Source organism: Canis lupus, chromosome 7 (genome assembly GCF_011100685.1).
Source record: "Canis lupus familiaris isolate Mischka breed German Shepherd chromosome 7, alternate assembly UU_Cfam_GSD_1.0, whole genome shotgun sequence".
Taxonomy (NCBI): domain Eukaryota; kingdom Metazoa; phylum Chordata; class Mammalia; order Carnivora; family Canidae; genus Canis; species Canis lupus.
The window spans coordinates 57,248,652-57,269,156 of record NC_049228.1 but is presented as its reverse complement, the minus strand read 5'-3'; the positions used below and the strand labels follow the sequence as shown (position 1 = coordinate 57,269,156).

Sequence of the window (20,505 nt, the reverse complement as noted above, 5' to 3'; positions counted from 1 at the left end):
CTGAATTAGCACTAGAAAGGCATTCTACAAGTTGACAGTTGCACACAGGATTCCATAAAAGTGTTTCCCACTTATCCGCAAAGATATTTTCAAAACCTCTTTTAATCCAAATGAATATACTCCAGGATAACAAAACATTTATTAAGTGCCAACAGTATGTTAGGCACTAATCAGAGGCTTTGCGTCTGTTACTTCATGTGACGCAATAATATGAGGCACTTATTGTTGCTTCTTACAGGTGGGAAAAACCAAGGTCAAGAATGTTAAGTGATATGTCTGAGCCCACAGATTTAATAAGCAGGAAAGTGAGGATTCAGGCCTAAGTCAGACAGATTCTAAGGCTTACGCTTTTAATCACTAAAATGCAACTACCAAAAATATATAATAAACCTCTCTGTTGAAACAGTACTTGAAATTAAATGCCAGTATCTCCTTTTAAATTTTGTATATTTTGCCAGTTTTTTCTGGCCCCCTATCAAGCTTCCCAATCAATTAAAAATAATGAAACTTTATAGCATGCAGAGGAAATTATTTTTTTATTTTGCTATTTTCTGAGATACATTTTTAGCATCTGAACCAATGACAAATATATTATTCAAAAGAGAAATTCATCCCCTGAAACTTACAAAAATATATTTTTTAGATGCTGAAACGATCCATCTCATTAGTCCTGGTTTAGTCGTTTTAAATGCTCAAATAATACCTGAATAGGCTAATTTCTTTATACAGAATATAATTAGCCTTTCTTATTTCTGATGTTTATTATATTGCAATAACCAAAAGAGTCAGTGTGTAACAGTGTGTTTTAAAAGGGAATTTATAGTTCACTTAAAAAAAATTCAGTACTTTTGCAATACAAAAAAGCAGAGGAGGCTGTAATGATCAATTTGGTTAACACAATCCATAAGCCATCAAATCTGTTTCCAATCCAGTATGCCCATAATCTTCAAAACAGTATTAAATGCAAGAATATTTTATTTTTGTTGCAGACGATACAACTGGGGAGTGAAGATGAAGGTGGGATGGGAGATCTGGAAGTAGAGGTACCCTAGCAGAAATGAGAGGTCCAATTAACCAGGGGGGGCTTGCCAAACCAGACTCCCCACCCTTCACACTTTGGGAGACCAGGTTCACAAAATCCTCCCAAGGAAGCTTCTGGTACTTATGAGCGCTCCGCATCTCCCTCAAGCATGCAGGAGCAAGAAAGAAAGATCTGGAAAGGCTCCTCCAAAGGAGAAATCATATAGCCTACCCTGAGGCTCCTGACCAGGAGGCAGGAGGGTGGGAAGGGCACATAAACAGCAGGCAGGAGTTATATGCACGGCCCTTGAAGTCAACAGATCTAGTCTAGTCAAAGCTCTGCCTCCCACCACTGTATGATCTCGGGCAGAAACCCCTTCTTTTCATCTGTGAGATGGAATAACAACAGTACCTGCTCCACAGGGTAGTTGTGAAGATACATAGTGACAGTGATGAGAAATGTCATATGATGTTAAGAGGTATCAGGAAACATCAGCTATAAATTTATTAACTCTAAGTTTTTTCTCCCTAGAATTCCATCCTCATATAAACATTGTAATATAGGTCTTATTACCCTCTTAGAGATGAGGAAGTGATCTTTAGGCAGTTACAAAACTTGTCTAACGCTGCAGAGCAGAAACTGACTTTGGGATCCCTCTACGTCTCTTCCTGTTCTTTCAATACCACACTGACTTCTGCCTTGTAAACTGCCAACAATAATCCAAGTAACAAGGAGAAAATGACCCTCAGCAATAAGTCTCACTAAAGGAAGGAGGAAACAGTATCAGAAACAAAAATGAATAAATTATGAATTCATTAGAAAATGAAAGGTGCTATGGGAAAAAGAAAAAAGTAAAGGGTTAAGAGGATCAGGAGTAGTGTACATGAGAAAGAAGAGTAGTCTGCAAGATTGTCCTTTTAAGATATTTTTCATTCATTTATCTCACAAACATTTATCTACTTACTTGTTTAGCTTTTTCTAAAAACAGCTTTATTGATGGAGAACTAGCATACAAAGAACTGCACATACTTAACATGTACATTGAGGAGTGGGCAAAAATGAAAAGAGAGCTTGGTCCCTGCATTCAAGAAGCTGGCATCCTCTTGGTGAGAGATGTTCACATGTAATCTTATGTAAGGTAGGGCATGATGAGTGCTATGCAAGAGGAATAAGGAATCTGGAGTGGAGACGGGAACTTTAGCAGAGAAGATCAAGAAAACCTCAGGAGGAATATATAGCTTTTGGGCTGTTCCTAAATTCATGGATGAGCTGGGCTCTGAAAGGAGGGAGGCAATGGGGAAGGAGAAAAGGGTTTGGCATGAGAGAATGGCCAAAGCTCTGCTTTAGGAAAATTAACCTGGCAATATTATTATAAAAGCTGGATCAGAGAAGGGAGAAATCAGACCCATGGGGTGTATGTAGAAACCTTCTAGGGAAAACACACCACCATTCAGGGAAAAAGAAAAATGTCGTTTTCTGCAACTAAATTGCTATATCATAAACTGTTTTAATTTTATTCCGCAGTGAGCTCTACAGAGACAGCCAAGAAACAATTGCAGTCAAGTTAATCAAAATGAAAATTTAATGTTAAATCCTACTGCTAGCTGATGTAGTAAACACTCTGTCAAGAGGATCCAGAATGATTTTCGAAGCTATGAAATAGTAAGAAACCAGTGACTGTTTTTGAGCTTATGTCTTTTTTATTTTTTTAAACAAATGAACCATGTGCCTACTTGAGGCAAAAGAAGTTTCACAAAAATTGTCTAGAAATAAAACTTAATATAATCACTTAAAATGTCCTAGGGTAGGCCACTAATAGAGACACTACATTAAATGAATTCCTAAAGTAAACATTTTTGTGATATAATTATCCCGTTGCTTAACTACTACACATATATAACTACACACATATACATAAAATGCTAAAACTTGCATATTTAGCTCAAAGATGTAGTAACAAGAAGCCTAAAAGAAATGTGTGTTAAATTCCAAAATATGTTAATATCATCCTGAAATTTCCCCAGATCCAGCATGCTTCTGGGATATAGTTTACTTGCCTGGTTTGACCCTGACCCCCTCAACATTAAGTCTTATACACTCATTAAAATCATTTTTAAAACTAGGAAAACTAGAGTCCATGAATTCTTCAAAGTAAGTCTGCTTAAAAAAAATCAAATTCAAAATTTAAAATAAAAATTTATTAGGCAGACATGCACAAATTCTGCTCCTTTGGCTGCTGGGTCACTATCATCTCTTGATATACCTTTCTGATCTCTCCTTGTTACCTTCACAGATTTTTCCCCCTTTTACAATTAGCTGTAACACCAGGAGTTGCTCAAGTTTCCACCTTTAACCTGTTCACCGTTTCTCTCTCCTTTATCATCTTACACACCCCTTAGGGATTCAATTAGTTATGGACAACTCGCATATCCATGCTCTCAGCTACCAACTTGTACTCTGAGCTCCTCATCCAGACTTTATCTTCTACACTTTTCTACCTGGATGTCCCCATACTATTCATTCAGGCATTCCACATTCATCTAACAAACACGGAGGACCAGCTATGATCTAGAACCTGGTGATATAGTATTGAACCAAGTATCTGCTCTCATGGAGCTAACCTCTTGGCTGGGTTTTCAATCTCTTGTTCTTCACTCTGTCAATTTATTTAAATACTGCTGCAGATAAAACTTCCAAGAACACAGCATAGCTCATCTTATTCTTCTACTCACATCTGCTTTCAGTGGTTCTCATTCATACAGAATAAGTAAGTCTTTGGGTCAATATTCAAGGCCCTCAAGATCTATCCACAGAATATAAAACCAATACCCTCCAACACCATACACTGGAGCCCAAAAGACCTGTTTTCTGTGGCACACTCTTCTGGGTCTCTCACTTTCTTTCCTTTGCCTGAGTCTTATCTCCCAATCCTTATTTATTCACTATTGACATATCCATTCTTGAAAGACTAGCTCAAATGTCACCTTCATGAATGTCTTCCTGATATGAATATTTTTCATTTGAACTGTAGCTATTTTGTACTTTTGCTAATATTCCATGCTAAATTTATAAATTTCTTTAGGAGCACAGAGCAGGAGGAACCTGGACTGATATTTTAATATTTATGTATAGTTAAATGACACTAAAAATAATTTAATAATGTGGGAATTACAGGCATTTTTTTTCCTTTTGAAATTGGTCTATACATTCGTCAATTTTGAGGATCATGGTTATAAAGTTTAAGGAACAAAGATAATTCAGGACCATAAATGCTGTTAGATAAGATCCTCTCTAAACTACCTTGTCTTACTAACATCCACAGCAATGCAATGACGTAGCCCAGACTCAATGCCTCATAGTTTTGTTTTGCTTTTTTAATATCCAAATATAAAAATGTTTATATTTATTTATTTTCCCCCATTGAATCTTTTATTTTTATGCTGCCTGTAATTATTTTTAGCTTTGCTTAAATTGTAATAGAATTCATTACATTTGAATATACTGAATTAGTGCATAATTATACTGTCTTTATATATGGATTACTTAGGGTATGTTCAGAAACTTGTATGTCTGTCATAGTAGAATCCAAATCTCTATTAAATTTGTTTTTATTTTTAAATATGAAGTATGATGTACTTGGATGACATCTATAATGTTTTGCAATTAAACCTGTTAACTCACTGCTGATGAGTCTTCTATTAAGGTTGGGCTGAATCCAGAGAACACAGACACACACCCACGTTGGTTTGTTTTTCTGCTACCTTCATGTAACAAAGAACAAATATATGATTTTACAAAATTCCCTAAGTTGTGCTATGATTTTGGCAATTAATAAATTACAGTGTTTTTGATTTTCCACTTCTGTGTCTCTTTGTTCTTACCTGTTGGCATTTCACACCAGAGTAACAGACTTGGTCAACAATTTGGGTTCTATCTCTACAGAACGTGTGCAATTTTAATCCTTTCAAATTCCAGAATACCTGATTTTCCAATTTGCATAGCAAATATACAAACTCATATTGCTGATTATCTTTCTTTTTAAAGTATGCCTTTATCCCCATTTAGCTTGGTCTCTTCTCAGCATGTCAGGAGAACCGTGTCCGTGGTGGATATTCATGTATTTGCTGACTGATTAATGAGGCCTCATTGAAATAATCTGATTTGTTAATACATGTGTAACGAGAATCAGATTTACTAAACCTGGCATTGTTTTTATCTGTTACGGATATAAACTGCTTTTTATGTTGAAGCTAAATCTATCAATGAGTAAATTAATAGGTTTTATGGTATCTGTTACTACTTGCTACAAATCTAATTTAACAATTGTGCATTGTTTTATCTTACTAATGTTAAAAGGAAAGCCAGTCAAGTGGACAACACTGTATTTTACCTCCTCATTGTTAATAGAGTTGTTTCATTTTAATTATGTGTTGACTTGATCTTACAACCCTCTTCATGTAGATTGAAACCCTATTGAGTCAGTTACATAACTCAAACCACTTCATTTCTCTTACAACTTAAACTTTTTTTCAGAAAACTATTTTCAGAAAAATAATCGACATAAATCACTGTATGATGGTCTGACATACACACATAGTGAAATGACTATACACTAGGTTTTAGTTAATATCCATCATCTCATGTAGAAACAATAAAAAGAAAAAACATTTCTTCTTGTGATGAGAACCCTCAGGAAAAAAAAATCTTTTTTTTTTAAGATTTGATTTATTTATTCATGAGAGAGAGAGAGTTAGAGAAAGAGAGAGAGAGAGAGAGAGAGAGGCAGAGACATAGGCAGAGGGAGAAGTAGGCTCCATGCAGGGAGCCCGATGTGGGACTCGATCCTGGGACCCTGGGATCACACCCCTAGCCGAAGGCGGATGCTTAACCACTGAGCCACCCAAGTGTCCCAGGATCTACTGTCTTAACAACTTCCCTGTCCATCACACAAGTTTTAACGTAGTCCTCATGTTGTACACTACATCCCTAGTACTTATTTATCTTATAATTGGAAGTTTGTGTACCTTTTGATCACCTTTTTGCAATTCCCTCTCCCCTCTCCATTAAAAAAAAAAAAAAAAATACCTTAAGTGACAGGGGCTGATAACCAGACAGGTTCCTCTTCTTCTGACTCCCCTTGCAGTTAAGTGGTGCCATGTCACTGAGTTTTAGACAGTCGGGTATGAGCAGAAACACCTCCCACTTCCTGTCCTTATCCATGAAAGATGCCCACAACCCATCCTCTCTGCTCTTTTCTCGGGCAAAGGCTGAATATGGATTCCCAGGAAGACCTTGGAACAACCTGAAGATAGCATGGCTGCCAACAGTCTGGGTTCCTTAATCAATACACAGCGGTACAAACCACCTGCCTGCATCCTCACTACGTACGGAGCTGGGATATGAGAAATACACTTCTAGGTGATACTATGCCAGTGATGTTATAGTTTTTCTTTTTTTGTTTCAGTATTAGACTCTGTTACCTAAAACATCAATATGCATGATCTGCAATGCCAGCAAAGCCTTCTGATTATAGTGATCACAAAGGTTATATTACAGAGGCTTTTCCTTCTAAGTATTCTTCATAAATGCAAGCTTGAATTTGCCAGGGTAGCTTAGACTAAAAATTCCTTTCCTCATTCTTTTAGTTACATTTTATCCCATAAGCTGAGGGGTATAATTAAATGCTACTTAGTGAGCATCCTCAAACATTATCAGTGTGTAAGGTTCTAGTTACTCTATTGTCTTCCAAATAAACAATATTTACTGTGACAAGAGAACATGGCACTGCCATACTGTCCCAAAGAACTACAATCCAAATGACATGGCAAATAAAGAAAAGCTAAGGGCAGTAGGGAGGTAAAGGAGAGCAAGAAATGATGTCATAGTAAATTGCTATGACATCAGTTAAAAAGCAATCATGAAACCATGAAATTACAATGTTGTCTGCAATGAAAAAGCACTAAGGTATTCTAAAAAGGAAGTAATAGAAGAGGAGGAAAATCCTAAAAGAATTAACTAATTAGCAACTAATTAAGATAGAGAAATTATAAAGTAATCAGGGAGGATGTGGTTATGGGAAACCACTAGAGCACAGGTAGTAATTTTGAAATCAATGGAAACTGAAAAACAAAACAAAATTTTGCCAGTGGAAAAGAAAACTCTAGGAAGAAGCGAAGAAACTGCTTTTAGCCTAATGGTTGAAGTATTAGAAGAAAATGAAGGACCGGAGAGGAAGGATTGGACATAGGTATCAATCAAATAAAGGCATCTAAAACCACCTGATAAGAGAGATTCTCAAAAAGTGTAGTAAGGAGTAAAGAAGATAAAGCTTCTGGCACAGACATCATGAAAGCAAAAGGAAAAATCAATGTCCTAGTTCTGGGCAGACACAATGAATACTGTTAGCAACCTAAGAGTCACCCCAATAGCATCCCCCTACTCCAAATATTGAACACTAGCATGATCCTCCAATGATATGCATGCACCTGCATCTCAACATTCATCCGCTTTAACAGGACAGTCCATTTCTAAGCAACAACATTTTGTGACACTAAAGTGTATCTTGTGGAACAGAGAAAAGCCTCGGCGGGTGGATGGGGGTAGGAACAGTAGACAACGCCACTACCTGAGCTTAGCTGCCATCTAGCTCTAACCCCTTCTAAAATGAGACCATATCTGCTGTCTCGGGTCCTGCTCTATTTTTAGGGGCTGATCATCTCTCGTGTGTAAGGAGAGGAACCTGCAGCCCTAAGGAAAACAGTGGTTCCAACTCTGAGCTGAAGAGTCACTGTAATCCTCTAGGGACTTGTAAAAACAACTCCAATGGCAGGGAGGGTGAGAGCACACACCAGATTGCTGAAATCCGAATCTCTGAGACTGGGGTCCAGAAACCTTCAGTGTCCTGAAATCTCGGGCATCCTATTGGGCAGCCTGGGTTCAGAGCACAACTGAGGCAGGCAGTTTAGTGCACAAGCCCTGGAGAGACATCACCTACCGGGTGACCCTGGTCTTTCGCTTATTGTGAGAAGGGAGCAAGATAAGACTTATCAGGTGCTTACAAAGTGTCAGCCACCTAGTAAGCTCTCCAAAAGTATCATTACTCTTACATTACTCTTATTGTCCTCAGATACTTCGGTTTACAGGGTTTTCTCAGACTATCAAACTTGCATAGCTTTTATTGTCTGATTTTTTGCATTTTGTAGGAAATATAAATTATCCTGTGTCATTTAACATTTTAGGCATATACATTATTTTTCTTCAATTAGACTGTGGCATTCTCGGGTGCCAGGGACTTTTCTTGTCTTCTTACCAGACCAGGGTCATAGACCCAGCTGGTATCAATAAAGCATCACTCATGATTATTTGACATAGTCATTTTTCACTACTGAGTCCCTACAAATTGACACACTGAGCTATCAGATCAAATGAAAAGGTTTTTTTCTTCTTCTTTTTTTATCTTCTATTTTACAACAAAGAATAAGGGCAATTCTATTTTCTCAACCCTCTCTTACTATTTAAACCTTTTTTAAAAACCAGATTATTGGGACGCCTGGGTGGCTCAGTGGTTGAGCGTATGCCTTCGGCTCAGGGCATGATCCTGGAGTCTCAGGATCGAGTCCCACATCAGGCTTCCTGTGTGGAACCTGCTTCTCCCTCTGCCTGTGTCTCTGCCTCTCTCTGTGTGTCTTTCATGAATAAATAAATAAAATCTTTTAAAAAAATTATTTCAGGTTAATAGGAAGCTCTTCATCAAGAATGACTATCAACTTAATGACAACAACTTGTAGCAGTTTTTGTTATGATTCACCTTTAACAAGAAGGTGGCAGAAATTACTAGATGTCCACCAATATCTCACTCATAGTCCCCTTCTGTCAGCTGGGCACATGGCTGCCCAGAATACAGAGCACTGTTTCCACCTTCAATATCCCTACTCCCATATAGGTACAATAGTGTAACCAAGTTTTGGCCAACAGAAAATAGTGGAAACAATATGTGCCACTTCTAAGATTTACTTTTTAAAAATGTCTTTCCTATACCAGAAAATTCACTGATCAAAATTTACAATTCAATAATGTTAGTATATTCAGAGAGTTGTGCAAACACTACAACCTAATTATAGAACATTTCTATCATCCCAAAAGAAATCTCATAACCATTAATAGTCCTCACCCTACTTCTCACCCCAGCCTGAGGCAACCACTAATTTATTCTCTGTGTCTATACATTTGCCATTCTGGACATTTTATATAAATGGAATTATAAAGTATGTGACTTTTTGAGTCCAGCTTCTTAGCATAATGTTTTCAAGGTTCATCTATCTTGTAGCATGGATCAGCACTTCATTCCTTTTTGGCCAAATGATATTTGAGTATATGGATATACCATGTTTTATTCATCCATTCATCAGATGATGGACATTTGGACTATTTACAGTTTTGGTATTATAGCCTGCTGCTGATATGGACATGTGTGAACAAGTTTTTGTGTGTGTGTGTGTACATACGTTGTGGACATACTTCTCTTGGAAATATACCTAGGGGTGAAACTGCTAAGTCACATGGTAATTTTTCCACATTCCTCTCCAACACTTGTCATTATCCGTGTTTTTAATTATAGTCATCTTGGTGGGGGTGAAGTATGCCTCACTGTGGTTTTGATTTGTATTTACTGAATGATGAGTGATGTTGAGCCTCTTTTCACGTGCTTACTGGCTATTCCTATATCTTTTTGGAGAAATGTTTATTCAGATCCTTTGCCCAATTTTAAATTTGGTTATTTGTCTTTATTGTTAAGTTCTAAGAGTTGTCTGTATATTTTGGATACAAGCTCCCTATCAGACAGATGATTTGCAAACACTTTTTGTCATTACAGAGACTGTCCTTTCACTTTCTTGATAGTGTCCTTTAAACCACAAAATATCTAAATTTTGAAGTCAAATTTATTTTTTCTTTTGTCATTTGTTTTTGGTGTCATATGTGAAAAATTGTTGCTTAACCTAGCATCATGAAGATTTACGTCTATATTTTATAGTTTTTAGTTCTTACATTTAGGTTTGTGACCCATTTTGAGTTATTCTTTGTGCATGCTGTGAGTAGGGTCCAGCCCTTTGAATGTGGATCTCCAGTTGCCTGAGCACCAGTTGAATGGTCTTGCCTCCTTGTAACAGTAAGTATAAGGGTTTATTTCAAATGTGTTTATTTCATCTTAAATGTATGGAGATTTCTACCCTTATGCGAGTACCACAATGTCTTAACTGTAGCTTTGTAATAAGTTTTAAAATTAGGAATGTGAGTCTTCCAACTTTGTTCTTCAAGATTGTTGTGGTTTTTCTGGGCCCCCTGCATTTCCATATGAGCTCTATAGATTAGCTTGTTTATTTCTGCCCCCTAAAAAGCAAGCTAGGATATTTCGATAGTGACTATGTCCAATCTATGTATCATTTTGGGAACTGTCATCTTAATAACCTTAACTCTTCTGATCCATGGAATATCTTTGCATTTATTTAGATCTTTATTTCAATGAAGTTTTGTAGTTTTCAGTATGCAAGGCTTGCACTTCTTTCATTAAATTTATTCCTAAGCATTTTATTCCTTTTGATGGTATTACAAATAGAACTGTTTTTAAATTCATTTTTGGAGTGTTCATTGCTAGTGTAGAGAAGCACAAATGATTTCTATATATTAATCTTTCATAACCTGAAATGTTACTGAACTTGTTCATTAATTTAATAGTTTTGGTTTGTTTATTGCAGATTCCTTAGGGTTTTCTATAAAAGTTAATATCATCTGCAAATAGAAATAGTTTTATTTCTCCCTTTCCAGTCTAGATGCTATATTTTTTTGTTTGCTTATTTTTCTGTCCTTAATGCCCCTGGCTAGTCTCCAGCACACTGCTGAACATAAATGGTAAACAAGATGCATGTTTAGAGAGGATTCTTTTCCATCTTTTTTCTTCCTGATAGTTGGAATGTCAATGTGATTATTGGAACAGGAATGGTAGTGATCATTTTGGACTTTGATGGGTACTTACTACCAGAACTGAGTCCATTACATAGCAACAACTGAAGAGAAACCTGGTCTCCTTGGGCAACATGCCAATCTGTAGTTTTGTCTTTGGGTCTCTGTGACTTCAAGCCAACTCAAGGCTAAAGTGATACAGGAATATTAAAATAATGTAAGAATTATGGTACCTTCATTATACAACCAAAATATATGAACTAGATTCAAAAAGGAAAAGAATCTTTTATTAAAAATAATAGTATTAAAGGTGCCTATGTAAGGAAGTACTGTCTAAGCCTAGTTCCTGGTTGTAAAATCTGAGCAATGTCTGGCATTTTTTTTTTTTTTTAACTTCAGAACAATGCCACAGAGTTCAGAGGAATAGAACTCCTCAATATTATGCTTCTGATCATTTCTTTCAAACTTCCCAACTAGTCTGTGATTGTAGAGGCTATATTACCAATTCAGGTTTACTTCATAAAGACAAGACTATTTAAAAAAAAAAAAAAAGACAAGACTATTATTCAAAAATCACTAAAGACATTATCATGCATTTAATAGAACTTTTAATTTTTATCTAATTACAGATAGGAGTTATATGTTAGCTCACATTTGGATGGTTAAATTAACATATATGATGAGCTTTGGCTCTCAGTTATTTATGAAACCATATTAGGGGCATGGCTCTAGATGGGGTGGTATCAAGTATCCCTAAATGCATAGAGAAACATAATGTTTTTAGATTAATGACAAAAAAACATTACGAAGAATACAGATGAAACAACTTTCCTAAAATTTACCATCAATAGGAGAATTAACATCAGCATCAAGTACCTCAGTGATAGCACACGAAAGGTACCACAGAAAGGAGGTTACTCCACATCCCGCCAGGTATGCATCCATTTGACCATGACTGAGAATAAAGATCCAGAACTCTCAACTCTTCCCCTTGCATCTCACTCTGGCTATGAGCCTGCAGTACAGAAACTCTAGCATCCATGTTAGTAGCTGCCTGTATTCTGAAAATGCGTAAGAATGTAAAAGAAAGCAACTTAATTTTTTAAAGCAGAATCTGTAATATGCCAACTCCATCAGGGAGGTTTTCTTTCCTTGAAAGCCTCCAGGATATTTTTATTTTTGGAAAATATTATGATTAAGTTAAAACAAATATGTGCTGTCATAGCATATTTACTAATTGAAAAGTGGTGTCCAGTTCCTTTACTGTCTTAAAGTATCAAAAGTTTAGAAAGATAAAGCAAATGCTAAGGGAGGACTTAAATCTCCATAGCAGCTCTTTTCTCTCCTGCTCCCAGCCACCTTGGAAGCTGCTCTCAGTTGGCGCCTTCCTGAACCTAAGACAGGAAGATGGTGGCCACAAAGAAGATTAAAAGGTCGCTGGAGTCGATCAACTCAGGCTCTGACATGTTACGAAAAATGGAAAGAACAGGCTGGGATACAAGCAGACTCTGAAAATGATCGGACACAGCAAAGCAAAACTGGTCATCCTTGTCAACAACTGTCCAGCCTTTAGGAAATCTGAAAAAGAATACTACACCATGTTAACCAAAACTGATGACCATTACTACAGTGGCAATAATATTGAATTGGGCACAGCATGTGGGAAATACTACAGTGTATGCGTACCAGCTATCGCTGATCCAGGTGATTCTGCTGCCATTAGAAGCATGCCAGAACAGACTGGTGGAAAATAAACCATACAAAATTTTTCTTGAATAAAACTGGCCAGAGCTTTTTTTTTTTTTTTTTAATAAATAAATAAATCCCCATAGCACCTATCTTCACCTGAGTGCTATATACTGAATGACTAGGAACCTTCTTATCTCCTCAACTAGATCATATTTGCATTCCAGAAGACTTCTGGGCATAGACCAGGTGTATAATAAATGCTTTATGAATGAACAATCCTGGGTAGAAATTGGTTGAGTATTCACATCAAATACCTCTAAGTATAAATCAAGCACTTATATCTTAGTTAACATTTAAACACTTCGATGAAAGAGTATTTAGAAAAGGTTATTTTTTCGGTATCTCCTATTGATCACTTCCTACCCTAAACAAACATCCAGAAATCTACATTGCCTAAAATCCCTTCTTTAGATGAATAATCTATTCAAAGACCCAAAGACTGTAGTCTTGGCTTCTAAGCAAATGAAAGAATTGTTGTATTTTTACATTTTATGGTTTACTGTGAAATCCCAACAAGAAGAAAAGGAACTAGAGATTAATTTAGACAAAGTACTAAGTGGTAAAGATGTCAAAGAACTTCACAGTGAAATCTAAGCAAAAAGAAATGTGTGAAACAAAAGAGAAAGATGTTTAAAATGAGAGAGAGATTAGGGATATATCATTACCTCTTTTCAAATGAACCTTTGGACAAAAGACTCCTTTTCAACAGATTGGCCAGGAATAATAGATACCTGCTGTATGAAACAGAAGTATGCCTACTTAAGTCAAATCTGAAATGTTATGCTCTGAAATAGTGAACTGAACTTAATATTTAAAAGATAAGAAATCTATGCCAAGTGATTTTTGGAAAAACAGGTGAGCAATTGTAATACCGGTATTTCTACAAACATTTAAAATATATGAAATCTAGCACAGTGCTTGGCAAATACCATGGAATCACATTTCTAGCAGGTGAGCAAGGAGACTCAGATTTATATCAGAGAGCTGACACAGGCAAATGATTCTTTGGCATTCCATAAAGGACAGTATTGGACATTCTTCTCTCAGTAAGTCTGACATACCGGTGTATCCTCCAGTGCTGCGGAGTGAATATAAGATGATGAATTTGGTTGGTGTGAGGTAGGTACTTATCACACTGTGTGAGATGTTCACACCAAAAAAAAAAAAAAAAAAAAAAAAGAATCACTCAGAGACCAGGAACAACTGAGAGAACCAGAGAAGCAAGCAGGCCTTGTTTCAGGATCTTCCCAGACATCAAACTACCTGAGAGAGGGCAAAAGCCAAATCACCAGACACATTTCCAGGCTCTTGCCACTCCTGCCCCCATATTCTTTGTTTCCACTTATTTAAATGAATATATGATGACTCCGTAAGTTACGTGGGAGACTGTGAACTCTCAGAAATAGCCTACAGTTTGAAGCCAGATTTAGGTAAATGCAGTTCTAGTACTTATTAACTATATGACCGTGAGCAAATTAATTTCTTTGAACCAGGGTGTTCTCACATTTACAATGAGAGTAATAAAACTGTAAGCAAGTTGAAATAACTAAATGAGAATAAATAAAAGAACTCAGGATAGTAACCTGTGGATAAAAAGCTCATGAAACATAGGACTTTAGTTTTATTTACTTCTTCAGTTAGTGTCCTCTCCCTATCAGCCTGACTCAGGTACATAATGCAGTTTTTTTGTTCAATGAGAAAATATAATGTGCAAAGCTTTGTACATTATGCTTCACTTCTACTCCAATAAAACGGAGGGGTGATATTTATCAGGTGTAAATGTTATGTTAAAGCCAACAATTTATTTCAAGAGGATAAACTGAGCCACAGGTCACCTTGTGGGATTTTCATTGTCATTTTTGGTTTCAAATTTGATCTAGATCCCCTTGAACTTTATTACGTGACAGATAAAGCAAACATAAAATACTAAAGAATCAAATTTAATAATGATTAAATTATTAAATGCCATTAAAGTTATACCAGGAGATATATTCTTAAGAAAAATATCTGAATTACATATTTGACAATTTTTAGAATTTTCTCATATTAAGCAGATTTCCAAAAATATTGCATATAGTCTTAAAAAAGCAAAACCAAACAAGATTTTGAAAAAAAGAAAGATTTAAACATATGCCACTGCTGAAAATCTCATGATCTAGTACCAATGCACAAAAACAGTGAATTCAAATATTCTCTGTACACATAAAAGTAGGTTAATGAGAAAAATGCAAACACCAAAATTAAGACTTGGGTTAATTTTTCCAGGTAGGTTGCCCTGAAGGCAAAAGGTAGACAACACTTTGCCTCTATAACTTCAAAATACATAAAATAAAAACACTTTATATGAAAGATCATGTGATAAAATACTAGACACAAAGACTTAAGAAAAATAAGATCATCAAATTTTATTGACCAGATTATACAGATATATAGTAGCCCTAAAAGAAATGCAAAGCATGTGTTATAAGTAAGGTGCAACTTCTCAAAACAGAACTGGAAAACAAAATAAAAAACCATCTGTTCTTTCCAAAAATCTAAAAAAAACCCCAAAACCCAAAATACCAGTAGTTTAGAGACTAGAGACTGGAAAATATCAGGAATGAAATTGGTATTGTGGTTACTTACATCCCCTAATCAACTATGTTCCTTACATATAAATTATTAATACAATTTTCCAAGGCAAATATAATAAAGAAAACCACCTTGACACAGAGTCCTTTGTACACAGTACCATCTCCTAAATGCATAATCTGAGACCTGGATTTATTAACTAGTTTAAGAAGAGGCAATATACAGTTGCAAGGGTTCTCAAGTATATTATGTGTACATATACTTTGCAAGGGTTCTCAAGTGTATTATGTGTACATATACTTTTTAAAATAAAAAAATCTATTTTAGTGGATCAAAATTACTTTGACAATTATAGATAAAAGGTCTATATTTGCAAATTTAAAATAGGTTAAATTTTATAAGATTTAAAAAGTCTTCACAATGTTAACAAATAAGGGGTAGCACAGCTCAACTTAATAAATGTGGGGAGTTCCCCGACCAAGGTCTAATAGTGAATCACTTTGTGAATGTAACCAAATGACTCAAAGTATTCTAAAGCTTGCCCAGACAGACTGATAAGTAGAATCTAATGTAAGCATATATAAGTATACTAGATTTTTCTCAAAGGCAAACCCAGTTAAAGAAGTTTACCTGAATAATGTGGATACATTAAAAATGAATATAAAAAGCTTGCTATGCCATCCCCTTCTGCCTTCCAGATCTAAGAAATAGTTTTACAGATTATTCAGTGGACCATCCAGTGTCCAGGATATTTCACTACTTAATAAAAAGAATATTTCCTTCTATTTCAGTGTTTTTTTCTATATCCAAAGGAAATACTAGGTAGAGGGTCCAAATAAAACCAAGGAGACTAAAATAGAACAATCACACATATAATGTGCTCTTTTCCCCTGAAGTAAGACAGTCACACGGAGATACTTTCTTCACTAGTGGGACTTCAATGTTCATGATCACTCAACTGTTCCTTGTTGCTGGGTACTATAAACACCCACCAGCACATCCCACACATCTCCTTCTGTTCTAGGTCCCCATCCCACCTCTGCTATGGGATAGTCACATATTGCTCTTTTGCTTGTTTTTCTACATATGAAATGGGAACAGCAAACTCCATTCAATGAATAACGTGAGAAACATCTACAGTATGATGTAACATCACCAAGAATTAAACCACGAAGTGAAAAGGAACAGAAGCTTCAAGCATGTCACTTCAACAATATAAATATGGAAAGATTAAGGCCTTCCCTACCTTCCCCCACAGGATGAAACCTATACCGAGAATCATAAGATAGAACCCAAAATTGGGCTCTGGGTTTCATTTTATTTTAATTTTTTAAGATTTATTTATTTTTATTTTAATTTTTTTTAAAGATTTTATTTATTCATGAGAGACAGAGACGGGGGGGGGGGGGGGGGGCAAAGACACAGGCAGAGGGAGAAGCAGGCTCCATGCAGGGAGCCCGACGTGGGACTCGATCCTGGGCCTCCAGGATCAGGCCCTGGGCTGAACTGCTGTTCAGCGGTGGTGAACTGCTGAGCCACCCAGGGATCCCCCAAGATTTATTTATTTATTTGAGAGAGACAGCACTGAGTGCATGCACATAACTGAGGGGAGGGGCAAAGAGGGAGGGAGAGAAGCAGACTCCCTGTTTAGCATGGAGCCTGATGCAGGGCTTTATCCCACAACCTTGAGATGAAACTATGGCTCTATCCCATAACTATGGCTCTATCCCATAACCCTGAGATGAAACCTGAGCTGAAACTAAGAGTCTGATGCTTAACCAACTGCGCCACACAGGTGCCCGCCAGCTCAGGGTTTTATTTATTTTTTTTTATTTATTTTTTTTAATTTTTTTTTTATTTATTTATGATAGTCCCAGAGAGAGAGAGAGAGAGAGAGAGAGGCAGAGACACAGGCAGAGGGAGAAGCAGGCTCCATGCACTGGGAGCCCGATGTGGGATTTGATCCCGGGTCTCCAGGATCGGGCCCTGGGCCAAAGGCAGGCGCCAAACCGCTGAGCCACCCAGGGATCCCCAGCTCAGGGTTTTAAAAGACAAGAGTTTGAGAAAAGAAATTGGAGTCTACTTAATTCAATGCAATAGTGACCATTAAGGCAACAAATGGAAAACATTACTGCCAGCTTGAGAGATGCTAACACTGCAACTCTGAAGACCAATGATCAGCATTATCAGAGAGAAACGGAGTAAGGGACAGTATATTAGTTTTCTATTGCTACGTGACAGATTACCACAAATTTAGCAGCTTAAAAATAGCACGGAAATCTGGCACGCATGGCTGGGTTCTCTGTGGAGGTTGAAATCCAGCCATTGGCTGTCCAGGTTCTCCTCTGGAGCTCAAGGTCCTCTAAGCTCACTCATGTTGCTGGTAGAATCCAACTGCAGTTGTAAAACTCAAGTCATTTTCTTGCTGGTTATTGACTGGAGATTGACTTCAATTCCTAAAGGGTGCTCGCAGGTCCTTGCTGCATAGCCCTCTCCTTTTCTGAGCAATGCAGAACTTGTCTCATGTTGAATCTCTTTCCTGCTTTGGATTATCTCTGACTTTGCTTCTTAACTGGCCAGAGGAAACTGTTTTGAAGGGCTTGTCTGATTAGGTTGGGTTCACCAAGGATAATCTCTCTATCTTAAAGTTAACTGATTGGGGACCTTAATTACATCTGCAAAATGCCCTTTGCCACAGAACATGACATAATCTGATCGAACACCAGGGGATGGAGATCAAGGGGCCATTTTAGAATCCTGTCTACCGAAGAAGATAATACAGAAAAGAAGCCAGTTATTCCAGTAGAGGGCAGATACAGAATTTAAGTCAAGAGTTTCATGAATAGACTTTGTATTTAAACAGTAACTTCCAAAGAGATTTTATGGCCAAAAACAATCAAAATCAACTTATACTTTGAGATATTAGAATATGAAAACAGTTGTTACCCTGACCAAGGTGAGTGGAAGGGCCAAATGATGGTGTGATTCTGCTTTACTTTTAATATCTCAAGGAGGCCAAAAGAAAAGAATATAGTTAACTTAGACTCGAGATAAGTAGAATCTTATAATCAGATAAATTTCATTAAAAAATGAATGTAGCAAAAACTTATTTGTCTAGACTTAAGAATTTAAGTAATTTCCAACAATTTCACTAGGCTTTTTAAAGTTAACTGAATATAATTGTCAGAGCTTTAAATCCTTTCAAAATTATTACTCTATATACTATGCTTAGGTTTCAATATTTCTTTGCTACATTCCTTTGATTGTATTTTTAAACCCTAGATTAGAGAGGGAAAGGAGAGGTAGTTCTTTTTTCTGAAAAGAAAGTGCTTGCCACTGACATGAGAGGAAATGTGTACTTCCATTTAAACTTGTGAGCACCTCTACCTCCAAGGATGATGCATCCTACTACCAGTGGGCACTTGGCCCCCCTGATCCCTCTGCTCTTTGGATTCCATGTTCCTGATCCTGTCACCCTGGCTGGGATCAAACCCACCATTTTACTAATGCATTCAAAGGACCACCAACAAACCACATACTCTTGGAAAAGGTCTGTAAAGAACATTTCTATTTTAATTGTAAAGATGGAATCCAAAACTGGATGCAAGAGAGCTGCTAGTTTTTCATCACCCTGGTTTCATACACATGAATGTTAGAAGTGGAGCTGTCTTCATTACAGAAAGCCTGGTAGCCCTTGAGTTCCTTAGACGATCCCACTCAAATGACCCGAGAGTTTCCTCCCTGGCATTTGCGCTGCATGTACCTATGCAGAGATACAGCAAGGGCAGAAAGTTCCATCCAGTCCTTCAGATAGAGGGTGATTAGGATTAGCTTGTCCTGATATCAGCTGTTCTACATCACTGTCAAGCACAGAACCATCCTGAGCTCCAGGTCTGTATGTTGACCATTGAACAACATGGGTTTGAACTGTGCAGGTCCACACACAGAGAAACATTTTTACCATACTATAAATGTATTTTCCTTAGGATTTTCTTAATAACGTTTGCTTTTCTTTAGGTTACTTTATTATTAAAAACACAGTAAGTAATGCACATGACATATAAAACATGTGTTAGTCAACTCTTTAGGTCACTGGTAAGGTTTCCAGTCAATAGTGGGTTTTTAGTAGTTAAGTTTTTGAGGAGTCAGATGTTATAGGAGGTGTTCTGACTGCACCAGGGATTGGTACCCTTGGTTCAAGGGTCAGTGGTATATCCAATTGCATTCCATATGTTACCAGCTGAATGACCCACAAGAACCTGGAAACTTGACATTATCCCCAAATTATTGTAATTCCTCCAAAAGTCCTCCCTGCTCCTCCTATCTCTGTAAGTGGTATCTCTATCCTCTGTGTCAACAAAGCAGTCAACATCAACGACTCTTCCCCCATAGTCACCTACATCTAATTCCTCACCACATCTTAGAGATGCTTATTGATTCAGAGGTGGCATCAGAGGTGGCAGGATATAGTAATTCAAAGTATGGACTTGAGACATGGATTGCCTTGGCTCCCATTCCTTAACTGCCATTTACCAGCTCTGTAACTCACCAAGTTATTTAATGTCTTTGTGCTTCAGTTCTCTCATCTGTAAAATGTAGATAGTAGTAATACTAGTGCCTACTTCATAGGGCTGTTGTGAAGATTAAATGAATCAGTAACTAGCAAGAACTTACATGAGACATCTGGTATACTCAGCAAATCTCAGCTAGTACTACTATCATCATTCCTAGAACTCAGTCTCTCCCAGCTCTTCCCTTTCTATCTACATCCCTATTGCCCTTGGCTTAACATACGCTCCCACAGCTCTCAGTAGGGATATTGTGAGGGTCTCTGTCAAGATTCTGAGCCTGCTAATCTAGCTTACATTTACTGCCATTAGAGTCCTCCAAAAGCAAATCTGCTGTCATTATTACTCTGCCTGGAAACCCTCATGGCTCTTCATTATTCAGAGAAAAAAATCCAAACTCCATGGAGTGCAGTATGAAACCTTTCCTGAGCTTCCACAGCAATTACATTGGGAAAGTCTGAGGTATGGAAGGGCCACATAATGGCCGACTGATGAAGAATAGCATAATCCCATGTGCTACCCACCTTGGGTCTCCATGATCACTTTTCCTGTTGCCTAGAATGCCCTTCCCCCACAATGTTCAAATTAGAAATTTCAGAGACTTATATTGCCTCCTCTGCCACCTTTGCAAGAAATTCA

The 20,505-nt window shown here is 37.1% G+C and overlaps 1 protein-coding gene and 1 pseudogene across 2 annotated transcripts in view; one reads left to right on the top strand and one right to left on the bottom strand.

The window, feature by feature from the left end:
• GAREM1 (GRB2 associated regulator of MAPK1 subtype 1) overlaps positions 1-20,505 on the bottom strand; it is a 201,541-nt gene that overhangs the window by 128,174 nt on the left and 52,862 nt on the right. The window lies entirely within an intron of this gene.
• On the top strand, positions 12,386-12,732 carry LOC100684889 (annotated as a pseudogene).